Raw genomic sequence first — 13,938 nt, 5'->3', positions numbered from 1 at the left:
TCACCAGGTGGCAGTATCGCCAACCTTTTGAACTCTGATAGTCTATGTTACATCCCACCCAGGTGGCCAAAAAGTTCCGGCCCATTAATGGCCTGTATCCGGCAGGCCGGAAGAAATTAGTCGGCCCAAGTCCGGCTGCCAGAGTCGGCCAAGTAGGCGGCAATGACTGACTGGCCGATTCCGGCCCGAGTACACTGGGCCAGGTCCGGGGTTGCCGGAAGCGGTGAACGTCCGGATTGGCCGAGTAGGCGGCAATGACTGACTGGCCGATTCCGGCCCGAGTACACTGGGTCATGTCCGGGGTTGCCGGAAGCGGTGAACGTCGGGTTGCCTAAAGCAGCCCAGATGCGACCCACACACACTGGGCCAGGTTTGGTTGCCCGAAGCCTAGCCGACACTGCCAATGCAATGGTACTACACAGTAAATTCCGCAGAGTACATTTGACTCAAACTGAGTACATTTGATTCAAACTGAGTAAAGAAATTTTACTCAGTTTGAGTGAAATGTACTCAGTTTGAGTCAAACTGCCCCCCTCCGACACAATCGGAGGGGGGCTCCCCACCCTCCAGAACATTTACTACAAGCGTTGCAAGGGGAAGGCTAAGAGAATTATTAAGGACTCGAGCCACCCGAACAACTGCCTCTTTGAACTGCTGCCGTCAGGCAAGCGATACAGGAGTCTCAAGGCGAGCACAGAAAGACTCAGAAGTAGCTTCTATCCCCAGGCCATCAGGCTGCTAAACGAACAATGAATGAACACTACACAACAACAACCACCAAACACACATAGCACACACATCCACACGCACACACTCACTTTAAACAAACACACTGTAGCACCCACTACACACACTTTATAGCACACACCCACTTTAAACAAACACACTGTAGCACCCACTCCCCACACTTTATATTTATGGATGAAGGATTGCACTACAACTCGTACACCTTACTGTAAATTGTACCTAAAATTGTACCTCATCCCATTTCTGCTTTGCACTAGATAGTGCTGTACATTAGTACACTGCATAGTTGTGTATTGTATATTATATGGTAACTCAGAACATTGTACATATGTCTATACCGAACAACTGTGACCTCATTTTCTTCTTCTAAATTCATGCTATATTATGTTATTATGTTATTTGATACTATCTTGTCTAGCACAGTCTCTGGAGCGTAACAGTAAGAAGCATTTTGTATGAAAGTATTCTGTACTTCTGTATGACAACTATTAAAGAACTTGAACTTGAACTTGAACTTACTTTGCGGAATTTACTGTGTACCCAGTATTCTGCCAGAGCTACTCCACTATCTGCCTATGACCATACATTACCGGAAATACAGTAGGAAATGGTTGATTAGTAGGGATGGGTACCTTTCACATTTGAACCGATACCGGTACCGGTACCAGTACCTGTGAATCGATACCGGTACCCAACGGTACCTTTTTTCGGTACTTTAAAAAAAAATAAAAAAAAATATTTTTTATTAAATTTTTTTTTTTTACTTTTTTTACTTTTTTTTTTTACTTTTTTCTTTTCATGTCAACGTTCACACGCACAATATATGCTTACGTAGGATTTGACTTGATTCAACAACAAAGCAGTCGGAGCAATGACAAGCCGAAAACTGTCGAAATTTAATTTACCTACCTCAGTCGTAAAAAAAAATCCAAACTTCAAATAACTACAATTTCGACAGTTTTCGGCTTGTCATTGCTCCGACTGCTTTGTTGTTGAATCAAGTCAAATCCTAGGTAAGCATATATTGTGCGTGTGAACGTTGACATGAAAAGAAAAAAGTAAAAAAAAAAAAAAAGTAAAAAAAAAAATTTAATAAAAAATATTTTTTTTTATTTTTTTTTAATTTTTTTTTCGGTTTCTCACTTGATTCGATACTCGGTAGTACCGACGTGTTTCGGTTCGGTACCTCAAAAGTACCGAATTCGGTACCCATCCCTATTGATTAGTAATACAATGCCACATATTTAAGGACCCTTCCCTTTACCAATGGAGTATTGGCATGTCCCGCATTGAACAATTCAGAAGTTTACATGCTGTCTCCTACCTCACTGAAATATATTCTCAGTGTATGTGCACATTGTACACAATATACACCATTCTGCAGTGAAGCTCAAATATCAAGTAAAGTAACAATTACCCCCATACATGCTACTTTTTCCAGTTAAAAATGACAACTTGAATAGATATTTAAACATTTATTAACAAAAAAATATCACATCCTCCTCTCTGAACCCAACGACAAAGCCTCCAATGAAATTAACCCATTGTTCCCCTGCAACAGCTTCTCCCACAGGGGATCTTTGATTAAACACCTGCTATCAGAAGAATATAGACAGTCAGAAAAAAAGTTCAGTTTACTACTTAAGTACATTTAAAAGTAGAAACTTTGACTTTTACTCAAGTGTGTACTTTCACTTAAACTTTCATGTTAGTCTAGCTTAGCAAATTCTTTTAGGAGAATTAATACAAAAACGAGTGATATGGCCGTTCAGTTGTAAATGAAAGCCTGCATTTAGTAAGACGTTGTTTATAAATGTCTTTTGGTTTAGTTATGAATGAATGACAGCATCTCTATAGCACAGCTCTATTACTAGGACATAAAGTGCTTTGGAATGACTGTATACATCATTCACAACGGGTGGCCCCAGCAGGAATCAAACTCCTAACCGTGACAGTGTTAGTGCCATGCTCGGAGTGCCAAGCACAAGACCCCAATGTTATGCGGGGCTCTGCTCATAGGCGGGCGGCTCGTGGCGTGGCTCGTAGTCCTGGTTGTAGAAGCAACCGTCGCCCTCCATGGAGACCCCCCTCCTCCCGCGTCACCCCAGCGAGGTGGCGGGTGGCGACCCTGACGAGGTGAGCCATGGTGGGGTGGCGGGGGGCCGGCAGGGGGAGGCCCCTGGGGGGGGCTCCGGAGAAAAGCGCCAGGGGGCCGGGCCGGGAGGCGCCCCTGGGGCACCCCGGGAGGCGTGGGCATAGCCTTACGGACCACGGGGGAATAGGTGACATGGGGGCGTAGCGTGGCGGGGGTCTGGGGGAGCTGTCGCCGGCCCCGGCGAGGCGTGCTGGTCCCCGACGTGGAGGGGACGGGACTTCCACTCACTGCCCTACACGAAAAGTGAAAAAGGCAAATAAAAAGAACGAACCACAAATTCAACGACAGAAGAGAAGAGGATGAGATAGAGAGAGAGAAGAGAGAGAGAGAAGAGAGAGAGAAGAGAGAGAAGTAAAGCAAGATAACAAAATACAACAAGAGCCAGTATGGAAGCAAATGAGTGACAGAAGTATTTGAATTTGATCAGACACCGAATTTATAGCATTGAAAATAATTACTTTGAAAACATGTATCTGAATTGAATTTATAGCATTGAAAATAATTACTTTGAAAACATGTATCTGAATTTTTTCAGACACCAAATTTAAAGCATTGAAAATAATTACTTTGAAAACATGTATCTGATTTTTGAATTTTATCAGACACCGAATTTATAGCATTGAAAATAATTACTTTGAAAACATGTATCTGAATTTTTTTCAGACACCGAATTTATAGCATTGAAAATAATTACTTTGAAAACATGTATCTGAATTTTTTCAGACACCGAATTTATAGCATTGAAAATAATTACTTTGAAAAATGTATCTGAATTTTTTCAGACACCGAATGTATAGCATTGAAAATAATTACTTTGAAAATCATGTATCTGAATTTTTTTGCTCCGAATTTACCTATGTGAAATAAAAATTCAATGTAAAAAATTCGAATGTATAATAAAATTCAATGTAAAAAGATTCGATGCATAATTGCGGTGTATAAAATTCGATGTAAAAAACCATCATCCGGGCTACCCAGACAGGATAAGCAATCGCGCCTGGATGCAATCGAATTGACTTCTGGCCCATCACTGCATGGCTTTGTCAGTCATGTGATCACACCAACCCGGGAGAAAGATGGCGGTATATATACATACGTTGGGGGGAGAATATACATACGGTGGGGAGGAGACTGTACATTAGGAGGGGGTGGGTGGGAGAGAAATATACATACGGTGGGGAGAGAATATATACATATGGTGGGGAGGAGACTGTACATTAGGAGGGGGTGGGAGAAAATATATACATACGGTGGGGAGGAGACTGTACATTAGGAGGGGGTGGGTGGGAGAGAAATATACATACGGTGGGGAGAGAATATATACATACGGTGGGGAGGAGACTGTATATTAGGAGGGGGTGGGAGAGAAATATACATATGGTGGGGAGAGAATATATACATATACGGTGGGGAGGAGACTGTACATTAGGAGGGGGTGGGAGAAAATATATACATACGGTGGGGAGGAGACTGTACATTAGGAGGGGGTGGGTGGGAGAGAAATATACATACGGTGGGGAGAGAATATATACATATGGTGGGGAGGAGACTGTATATTAGGAGGGGGTGGGAGAGAAATATACATACGGTGGGGAGAGAATATATACATACGGTGGGGAGGAGACTGTATATTAGGAGGGGGTGGGAGAGAAATATACATATGGTGGGGAGAGAATATATACATACGGTGGGGAGGAGACTGTACATTAGGAGGGGGTGGGAGAGAATATATACATATGGTAGGGAGGAGACTGTACATTACGAGGGGGTGGGAGAGAAATATACATATGGTGGGGAGAGAATATATACATATGGTGGGGAGAGAATATATACATACGGTGGGGAGGAGACTGTACATTAGGAGGGGGTGGGTGGGTGAGAGAGAAAATACATATGGTGGGGAGAGAATATATACATACGGTGGGGAGAAGACTGTACATTAGGAGGGGGTGGGAGAGAAATATACATATGGTGGGGAGAGAATATATACATATGGTGGGGAGAGAATATATACATACGGTGGGGAGGAGACTGTACATTAGGAGGGGGTGGGTGGGTGGGAGAGAAATATACATATGGTGGGGAGAGAATATATACATACGGTGGAGACTGTCTATTATATGTATATTTCTCTCCCAACCACCCCCTCCTAATGTACAGTCTCCTCCCCACTGTATGTATATATTCTCTCCCCATCATATGTATATATTCTCTCCCCACCGTTCTCTTGGTGTAAAAAGTTTAAGACCAGGGTGAGGCCAGGCTATGGATGGCTTTGAAGGTGAGTAGTGTTTTGAAGTTAATGCGTTCCTTGATCGGGAGCCAGTGGAGGGAGTGGAGGACAGGAGTGATGTGTTCGCGGGACCGGGTGTTAGTGAGGAGGCGGGCAACTGAGTTTTGGACCATCTGCAGTTTATGGAGGGAGCGGGAGGTGATGCCAGTGAGGAGGGAGTTACAGTAGTCCAGGAGGGAAAAGATGAAGGCGTGTATGAGGGATTCAGCAGCAGGGGGTAGAGGCAGTGACGGATTTTGGCAATGTTGCGGAGGTGAAAATATGAAGTTTTGACAATGGAGCGGACATGGGGTCAAATGAGAGGGTGGGGTCGAGGATGACACAGAGGTTGCGGACTAGGGGGGAGGGGGTGATGGTGGAGTCATTGATGGTGAGTGTGATGTAATACAATAATTTATACTGTAGCATTACAAACCATTTGACAGCCAGGTCCTGCACCTCCGTTCTTGTCCTCTAGGAGCCATCGCAGCATGGCCAAGACCTTCCTCATCCAGCATACTGTCCGGGTGTAACTTATTGCCAGCGGAAGAGTGCAAGAATGCTTCCGCATTCGTCACCGCACGCCAGTACGGTAATGCGCCTTTCCTTTCGCCCCGCTCAGACAAATGCATGTAGTACATTGCAACACAACGCAGCATTTCCGCGGCTGTCTTTAACTAGCAGGACGCTAGTGGGCTAGTCGCTAAAATATATAATTGTACCAACACAGATATTAGGCAGTACACACATTGTCCTGCAATACATGTACAGTGAATGCACAGCTACATTCGCCATATATTTCTATCGCTGCTGCGGTCTATAGTGAAATGCAATATTATTATTATTATTGTAAAGATTATCATTACAATCGCAGCCTGGAGGCAATGTTACAAGTGTACGAGGGTTGTGTGCAAAGAGCACAGCCTCTCAATTTGCACAACGTGCACAAAATAATAATTGTAATGATCTTTACAATAATAATAATATTGCATTTCACTGTAGACCGCAGCAGCGATAGAAATATATGGCGAATGTAGCTGTGCATTCACTGTACATGTATTGCAGGACAATGTGTGTACTGCCTAATATCTGTGTTGGTACAATTATATATAAAACGATATATATATTTGAGCGACTAGCCCACTAGCGAGGCAACCTCCTGCACCATCGCAGCAGCGCCGAGCGTGGTGATACAAGCGGGCTGCTCTGAGGAAAGGAGCCCCTTCACGCTAGTGGGCTAGTCGCTCAAATATATATCGTTTTATATATAATTGTACCAACACAGATATTAGGCAGTACACACATTGTCCTGCAATACATGTACAGTGAATGCACAGCTACATTCGCCATATATTTCTATCGCTGCTGCGGTCTACAGTGAAATGCAATATTATTATTATTGTAAAGATCATTACAATTATTATTTTGTGCACGTTGTGCAAATTGAGAGGCTGTGCTCTTTGCACACAACCCTCGTACACTTGTAACATTGCCTCTCCAGGCTGCGATTGTAATGATAATCTTTACAATAATAATAATAATAATAATATTGCATTTCACTGTAGACCGCAGCAGCCATGGCCGCCTAGTTATAGTTGAAAGTGGGGGTGCAAGTATTTTTTTTATTCTTTTTTTTTAAATTTTTTTTTTTTTTTTTTTTTTGCAAGGGGTGGTTTGGAGGGGGTCCGGCACGACCCCCTCCACGGCAGATTTTTTTACATTTAATGAACACCTGTATGTGCAATTTCCTGCAATATAGAGCCTTCAATCTTGACCAAAATAAAGCTGCTCTTTTCACTATAAAACTCAGTTTATATTGCAGTATAGCTATAATAACTTCACTGCGAGGGCTCTTTTAGCTAACGCTAGCTAGGCACGTATGATAGCCAATTACTATTATAATAATAATAATAATAATAACTTTCCCATCCTCCCAAAGCCCCTCCAGCCCCGTTCACATCCTCCGCACCAACAACAAGTAACAACAACAACTAATTGACGCTATCAATAGCCCCAGTGAGCGCGGCGGCTGAATGAATGAAAACTTTATTTAACAGATTGCAGAATGGGTAAAATACAGTACGGCTCAATACACACAATTGTTAAGGGGATGCAGACCAGAGAAAGACGTTTGTCTTGTTTACATCAGGGTCTGTGCTGCACCGAGTGAATCCACAGTCACTTGCTCCTCAATGGGAAACCAACCTAGATTTACCCTGAAGGACTGGTTCTGGCCGAACCGTTCGTTATACAAGTATCACAGAGACATTACAAAGGTGCTCACAGTTGCACGAGGGGTTCGCACAGAGATACGGGATGGTTTGAAAGCTCGGCGTTGCTAATAAATATTTTTTATATTTTTTTTATAAACTGCTCAAAGCGGCATTATTTCCGTCGTTGGGTGATCACAGCGCCTGCGCAGTGCGCACCATCCCGTATCTCTGGATTCACTCGGTTCAGCGCCGAGGCTCACCATACGAGAAATATTCAGTTTCAATCTGTTTGCGCATTTAGTATACAGTCACAGTGTTCGACTTACGTGATGATTTGCTCCATTTTAATGTAAACGCCGAAGAATAATCCTCACGAGTCACAATGTTATCCAATATCCAGCCTGAATTTCGAAAAAGGTTCGAAAAAGCCGCCTCCCCCAACATGTCGTATACGTCATGCCGACAAACGCCCGTGGGCACTGGATCAAACCATTAAAGTGGGGGGTCACACAATCTTTGGAAACTTAAAAACTTGCTATTAAGTGTCATTGCGTATTATTAATTTGATTGAAATTACGTAGTTATGGTTCGATAAGATTTATAAATTGGGGGGGGATATTTATATCATATGATATGATCAAAAAGTGAGGGAGCAAAAAGACAAGCTTGCTCCCCCAAGTTCAATAGTCCTAGAGCACCCGCATCTTCTGCTCCATTAAGTGGGCGCCTATGGCAGCAGCGATAGAAATATATGGCGAATGTAGCTGTGCATTCACTGTATGTATTGCAGGACAATGTGTGTACTGCCTAATATCTGTGTTGGTACAATTATATATAAAACGATATATATTTTAGCGACTAGCCCACTAGCGTCCTGCTAGTTAAAGACAGCCGAGGTTGAGTAGTTTCTTCTGATATCACTTTCAAACTCCAAGTGATTCATTGCAATGTACGCGGAAATGCTGCGTTGTGTTGCAATGTACTACATGCATTTGTCTGAGCGGGGCGAAAGGAAAGGCGCATTACCGTACTGGCGTGCGGTGACGAATGCGGAAGCATTCTTGCACTCTTCCGCTGGCAATAAGCTACACGCATACTGTCCTTCTGAAGATCTGAAGTCATTAGTGGCCATGAACCTAAAGAGAGAGAGCGAGAATACGTTAGTAGATAGTCTAAGGCCAGTGATTCTCAATATTATTTTGCATATCTAGGACCTCTAATTTAGTCCATGTCATGCACATCTACATAAAATATACTGTAGCATTACAAACCATTTGACAGCCAGGTCCAGCACCTTTCCGTTCTTGTCTTCTAGGAGCCATCGCAGCATGGCCAAGACCTTCCTCATCCAGCATACTGTCCTTCTGAAGGTCTGAAGTCATTAGTGGCCATGAACCTAGAGAGAGCGAGAATACGTTAGTAGATAGTCTAAGGCCAGTGATTCTCAATATTATTTTGCATATCTAGGACCTCTAATTTAGTCCATGTCATGCACATCTACATAAAATATACTGTAGCATTACAAACCATTTGACAGCCAGGTCCAGCACCTCTCCGTTCTTGTCTTCTAGGAGCCATCGCAGCATGGCCAAGACCTTCCTCATCCAGCATACTGTCCTTCTGAAGGTCTGAAGTCATTAGTGGCCATGAACCTAGAGAGAGCGAGAATACGTTAGTAGATAGTCTAAGGCCAGTGATTCTCAATATTATTTTGCATATCTAGGACCTCTAATTTAGTCCATGTCATGCACATCTACATAAAATATACTCTAGCATTACAAACCATTTGACAGCCAGGTCCAGCACCTCTCCGTTCTTGTCTTCTAGGAGCCATCGCAGCATGGCCAAGACCTTCCTCATCCAGCATACTGTCCTTCTGAAGGTCTGAAGTCATTAGTGGCCATGAACCTAGAGAGAGCGAGAATACGTTAGTAGATAGTCTAAGGCCAGTGATTCTCAATATTATTTTGCATATCTAGGACCTCTAATTTAGTCCATGTCATGCACATCTACATAAAATATACTGTAGCATTACAAACCATTTGACAGCCAGGTCCAGCACCTCTCCGTTCTTGTCTTCTAGGAGCCATCGCAGCATGGCCAAGACCTTCCTCATCCAGCATACTGTCCTTCTGAAGGTCTGAAGTCATTAGTGGCCATGAACCTAGAGAGAGCGAGAATACGTTAGTAGATAGTCTAAGGCCAGTGATTCTCAATATTATTTTGCATATCTAGGACCTCTAATTTAGTCCATGTCATGCACATCTACATAAAATATACTCTAGCATTACAAACCATTTGACAGCCAGGTCCAGCACCTCTCCGTTCTTGTCTTCTAGGAGCCATCGCAGCATGGCCAAGACCTTCCTCATCCAGCATACTGTCCTTCTGAAGGTCTGAAGTCATTAGTGGCCATGAACCTAGAGAGAGCGAGAATACGTTAGTAGATAGTCTAAGGCCAGTGATTCTCAATATTATTTTGCATATCTAGGACCTCTAATTTAGTCCATGTCATGCACATCTACATACTGTAGCATCCATCAACACAGGATGACCCTTTCCAGCTGTTGAAATGAAAGTCCCAGATTGAAAAGTATATATACACAGTCACACACACAATAAAACATTGTATACATCACTTACAAGCATGACCACTTGAAGATCTTGAAGACTTGGTAGATCTTGACCGTCTTGGGAGAGAGAGAGAGAAGGCATTACAGGATGACTCTTTGAAAATGATGTCCCAGATTAAAAAGTATATATTATATATACACAGTCACACACACAATAAAAACCACAACCACTTGAAGTATACGGGTAGTTGTTATTGAGCTGTCTTCTGCTTTCATGTCGTTGTTGAGAGACAGCACTGTAACAGTATTTGCTACATTAACAATGAAATTATATATTTTATAATTAAAGTAAACCATGAAAGATCTGCGTGATATGCATTGGTTAGCTAACGTCAGTATTCTACAGTCTAGGCCTGCTAGCAGTAGTGCTTGTATTACAGATCCCGCCAGTTTCATAATATCGAGCAAATAACGTTACAGTAGACTAGTCACTGAAACACAGACTAAACAGCATTTATATCAGCAGCACGCATTACTTATAAATAATAAAATATATGTGTTGCACAATTACCCGAGATGAGAACAGTTGGTGACAACGTGAGGCTCTGCCTGTAGCAGTGTATGTAGCCTATATATGTGTTGCACAATTACCTGAGATGAGAACAGTTGGTGACAACGTGAGGCTCTGCCTGTAGCAGTGTATGTAGCCTATATAGCTAACGTGAGCTCGCGCTACACTCAGTGTATGTAGCATAGATATCTATAGATATCTGTGTTCTATAGATATCTATGGTATGTAGCCTATATAGCTAACGTGAGCTTGCGGCCTCGCGCTACACTCAGTGTATGTAGAGCTAGTAGCTAACGTGAGCTCGCGCTACACTCAGTGTATGTAGCCTATATAGCTAACGTGAGCTCGCGGCCTCGCGCTACACTCAGTGTATGTAGAGCTAGTAGCTAACGTGAGCTCGCGCTACACTCACTGAAACACAGACTAAACAGCACTCATTTATATTAGCGGTATTACTTATAAATAATCAAAAATATCTGCATAAATTACCTGAGATGAGAAGAAATGCAACCGTGTCATACTGGTCTGGTCTGACTGTGCCGCGCGCGACGCGCGTCAATTCAAAATTTCAAAAACCACAATGCATTGTGGGGATCCCCCCCCCCACAATGCAACGCAGCTGTTAGTCAGTGTTGCCAAATGACAATTATTATTTATATTATTTTATATAACAGTTACTCAATCAACTTGCTTTATGCCTACAATCTCTCTGACAAATCTCAATGGCACAAGAATAACTTAAAATAATACTAATAATAATAATAATAATAATAATAATAATAATAATAATAATAATAATAATAATAATAATAATAATAATAATAATAGCTCTCTTTTCAAGTAAAATAATATGAAATAATGTTCGAATTAATACATCTTTAACAAATTATAGGCAGTATAGTATTTGTTTCAAGTTTAAAGTTCAATAACTTCGTTTTTATATACTTTACAGTGAAAATGTTGGTTTTGATTGATTGATTGATTGATTGATTGATTGATTGATTGAAAACTTTATTAACAGATTGCAGAATGGGTACAATACAGTACAGCTCAATACATACAATTGTTAAGGGCATGCAGACCAGAGAAAGACGTTCGTCTTGTTTACATCAGGGACCCCCATTTTCAATTCATCATAACATGACATGTGACATACAGATAGACACTTCTATACATTTATGACATACCAGATTTGCAAATACAGTAGGCCTACTGTTTGTGATACAAAAAGAGTCTAGAAAAGAGAGTATATATTTGACGTAGAACCGTACATTATAGGTGGGGGGGGTAGGAGGGGTGGGGGGGGGGCACTGTACAACTGCACAAGCACAACTGTACATTGGAATATTGACAAAACCATGTTTGGTACTTTACTGTACATTGGAGGGGGTTGGGTTAGGACATTTACAGGGGCCAGTTTCGAATTGCAGTCTCCCGTAGGTGTTCTTTGAGAGTGTTTTGAAAGTGGGTAGTGATTCACATTCCTTTACATCTTTGGGTAGGGCGTTCCACATTGATGTGGCATAATTGCGAAATGTGTTTAGTCCCTGTTTGAGCCGAATCTGGGTTTAACATGATTTGTGGAGCTCCCATGGTGTTGTGGTCGTGGTATTCACTGACCTTTGGGAAGTATTTTGACATGTACACATATACCTTGGTCGTGTATGTATCTTGTAGACAGGCCCATTGCAAGTTGCTGTACTCTGTCGTCTACTCTAAGCCATCCTAGGTTGTCACGTGGGCAGGGGCGAGGTGGGTTCTAGAAGTAAGGTCAAGCAGTAGTCTGACCAGTTTGTTTTGAGATGTTTGTGTAGCAGGGTGGATTATCCCTACTTTATGAGATGTACACTGTCACCAGGTAGGGGGGAACGCAGCAGATCTGAGTCCAACTGAATCCCCGACTTTAGTGCAGGAGTGGAGCTTTAGCAGAGGGTCACAGCCTCTTCACCCTGCTCCCCTCTGGGAGAAGGCTGAGGATCCCAAAGGCTGTGAAAGCTCGACACAGACTGAACTTCTTCCCCTCAGCCGCCAGGCTGATCAATGCCTCAGGTCCCCCCCCCCCCCCCCCCCCCCCCCCCCCCCTCGGTACCCCCCCCCCCCCCCCTCCCCCCTCTGCCCCCAAGTGACACTGGCACAATGACACTGACTGCACTGCACTAGTCCGTACTGGATCCCTGCACTCTTCACTTTATATATATATATGTATTTATTGATTAATCCCCCACTGCACTGTTTCGTTTCTTGTCTGTGTTGGTGTTGTTTTCTGTGAAAAAAGAAAGGAAATGCATACACTGTATTGCTGCAACAATTACCAATGTGTTTTACACAAATGGCTAAATAAAGGAATCTGAATCTGGGGCCTAGGATTTACTAACCTAGTGTGCTGGTCCAGCTTTAACAAATTATCTCTGTATCTTTTCAATGTAAATAATAAATCAGTAACCAGTATTGTTATGTTAGCGTACTGAGCTGCGGTTAAAGGCCTTAACCACAGGTTAAAGGCCTTAACCACAGTTGTTATGTTAGCTACTGAGCTGCTGCAGGCCTTAACCACAGTATTATGTTAGCTATGAGCTGCTAACTATAGAGGCCATAACCACAGTATTACATATACTCTTGTTAGCTTTATGAGGCTACATCAACACGCTCCTATGAGTGCAGCATATGCAGCTTTATGAGGCTACATCAACATCCTATGAGTGCAGCTATAATATTAGCTTTATGAGGCTACATCAACATGCAGGCTCCTATGAGTGCAGCTATTTAAAGGCCTTAACCACAGTTGTTATGTTAGCTACTGAGCTGCTGGTTAAAGGCCTTAACTACAGTGTTGTTATGTTAGCTACTGAGCTGCTGGTTAAAGGCCTTAACTACAGTGTTGTTATGTTAGCTACTGAGCTGCTGCAGGCCTTAACCACAGTATTATGTTAGCTATGAGCTGCTAACTATAGAGGCCATAACCACAGTATTACATATACTCTTGTTAGCTTTATGAGGCTACATCAACACGCTCCTATGAGTGCAGCATATGCAGCTTTATGAGGCTACATCAACATCCTATGAGTGCAGCTATAATATTAGCTTTATGAGGCTACATCAACATGCAGGCTCCTATGAGTGCAGCTATTTAAAGGCCTTAACCACAGTTGTTATGTTAGCTACTGAGCTGCTGGTTAAAGGCCTTAACTACAGTGTTGTTATGTTAGCTACTGAGCCAGCTGGTTAAAGGCCTTAACTACAGTGTTGTTATGTTAGCTACTGAGCTGCTGCAGGCCTTAACCACAGTATTATGTTAGCTATGAGCTGCTATTATAGAGGCCATAACCACAGTATTACATATACTCTTGTTAGCTTTATGAGGCTACATCAACACGCTCCTATGAGTGCAGCATATGCAGCTTTATGAG

This window comes from Notolepis coatsorum, assembly GCF_963971535.1.
Source record: "Notolepis coatsorum genome assembly, chromosome: 7".
Classification (NCBI taxonomy): Eukaryota; Metazoa; Chordata; class Actinopteri; order Aulopiformes; family Paralepididae; genus Notolepis; species Notolepis coatsorum.
The sequence above is the reverse complement of the archived record's forward strand: the minus strand, read 5'-3'. Positions refer to the sequence as shown.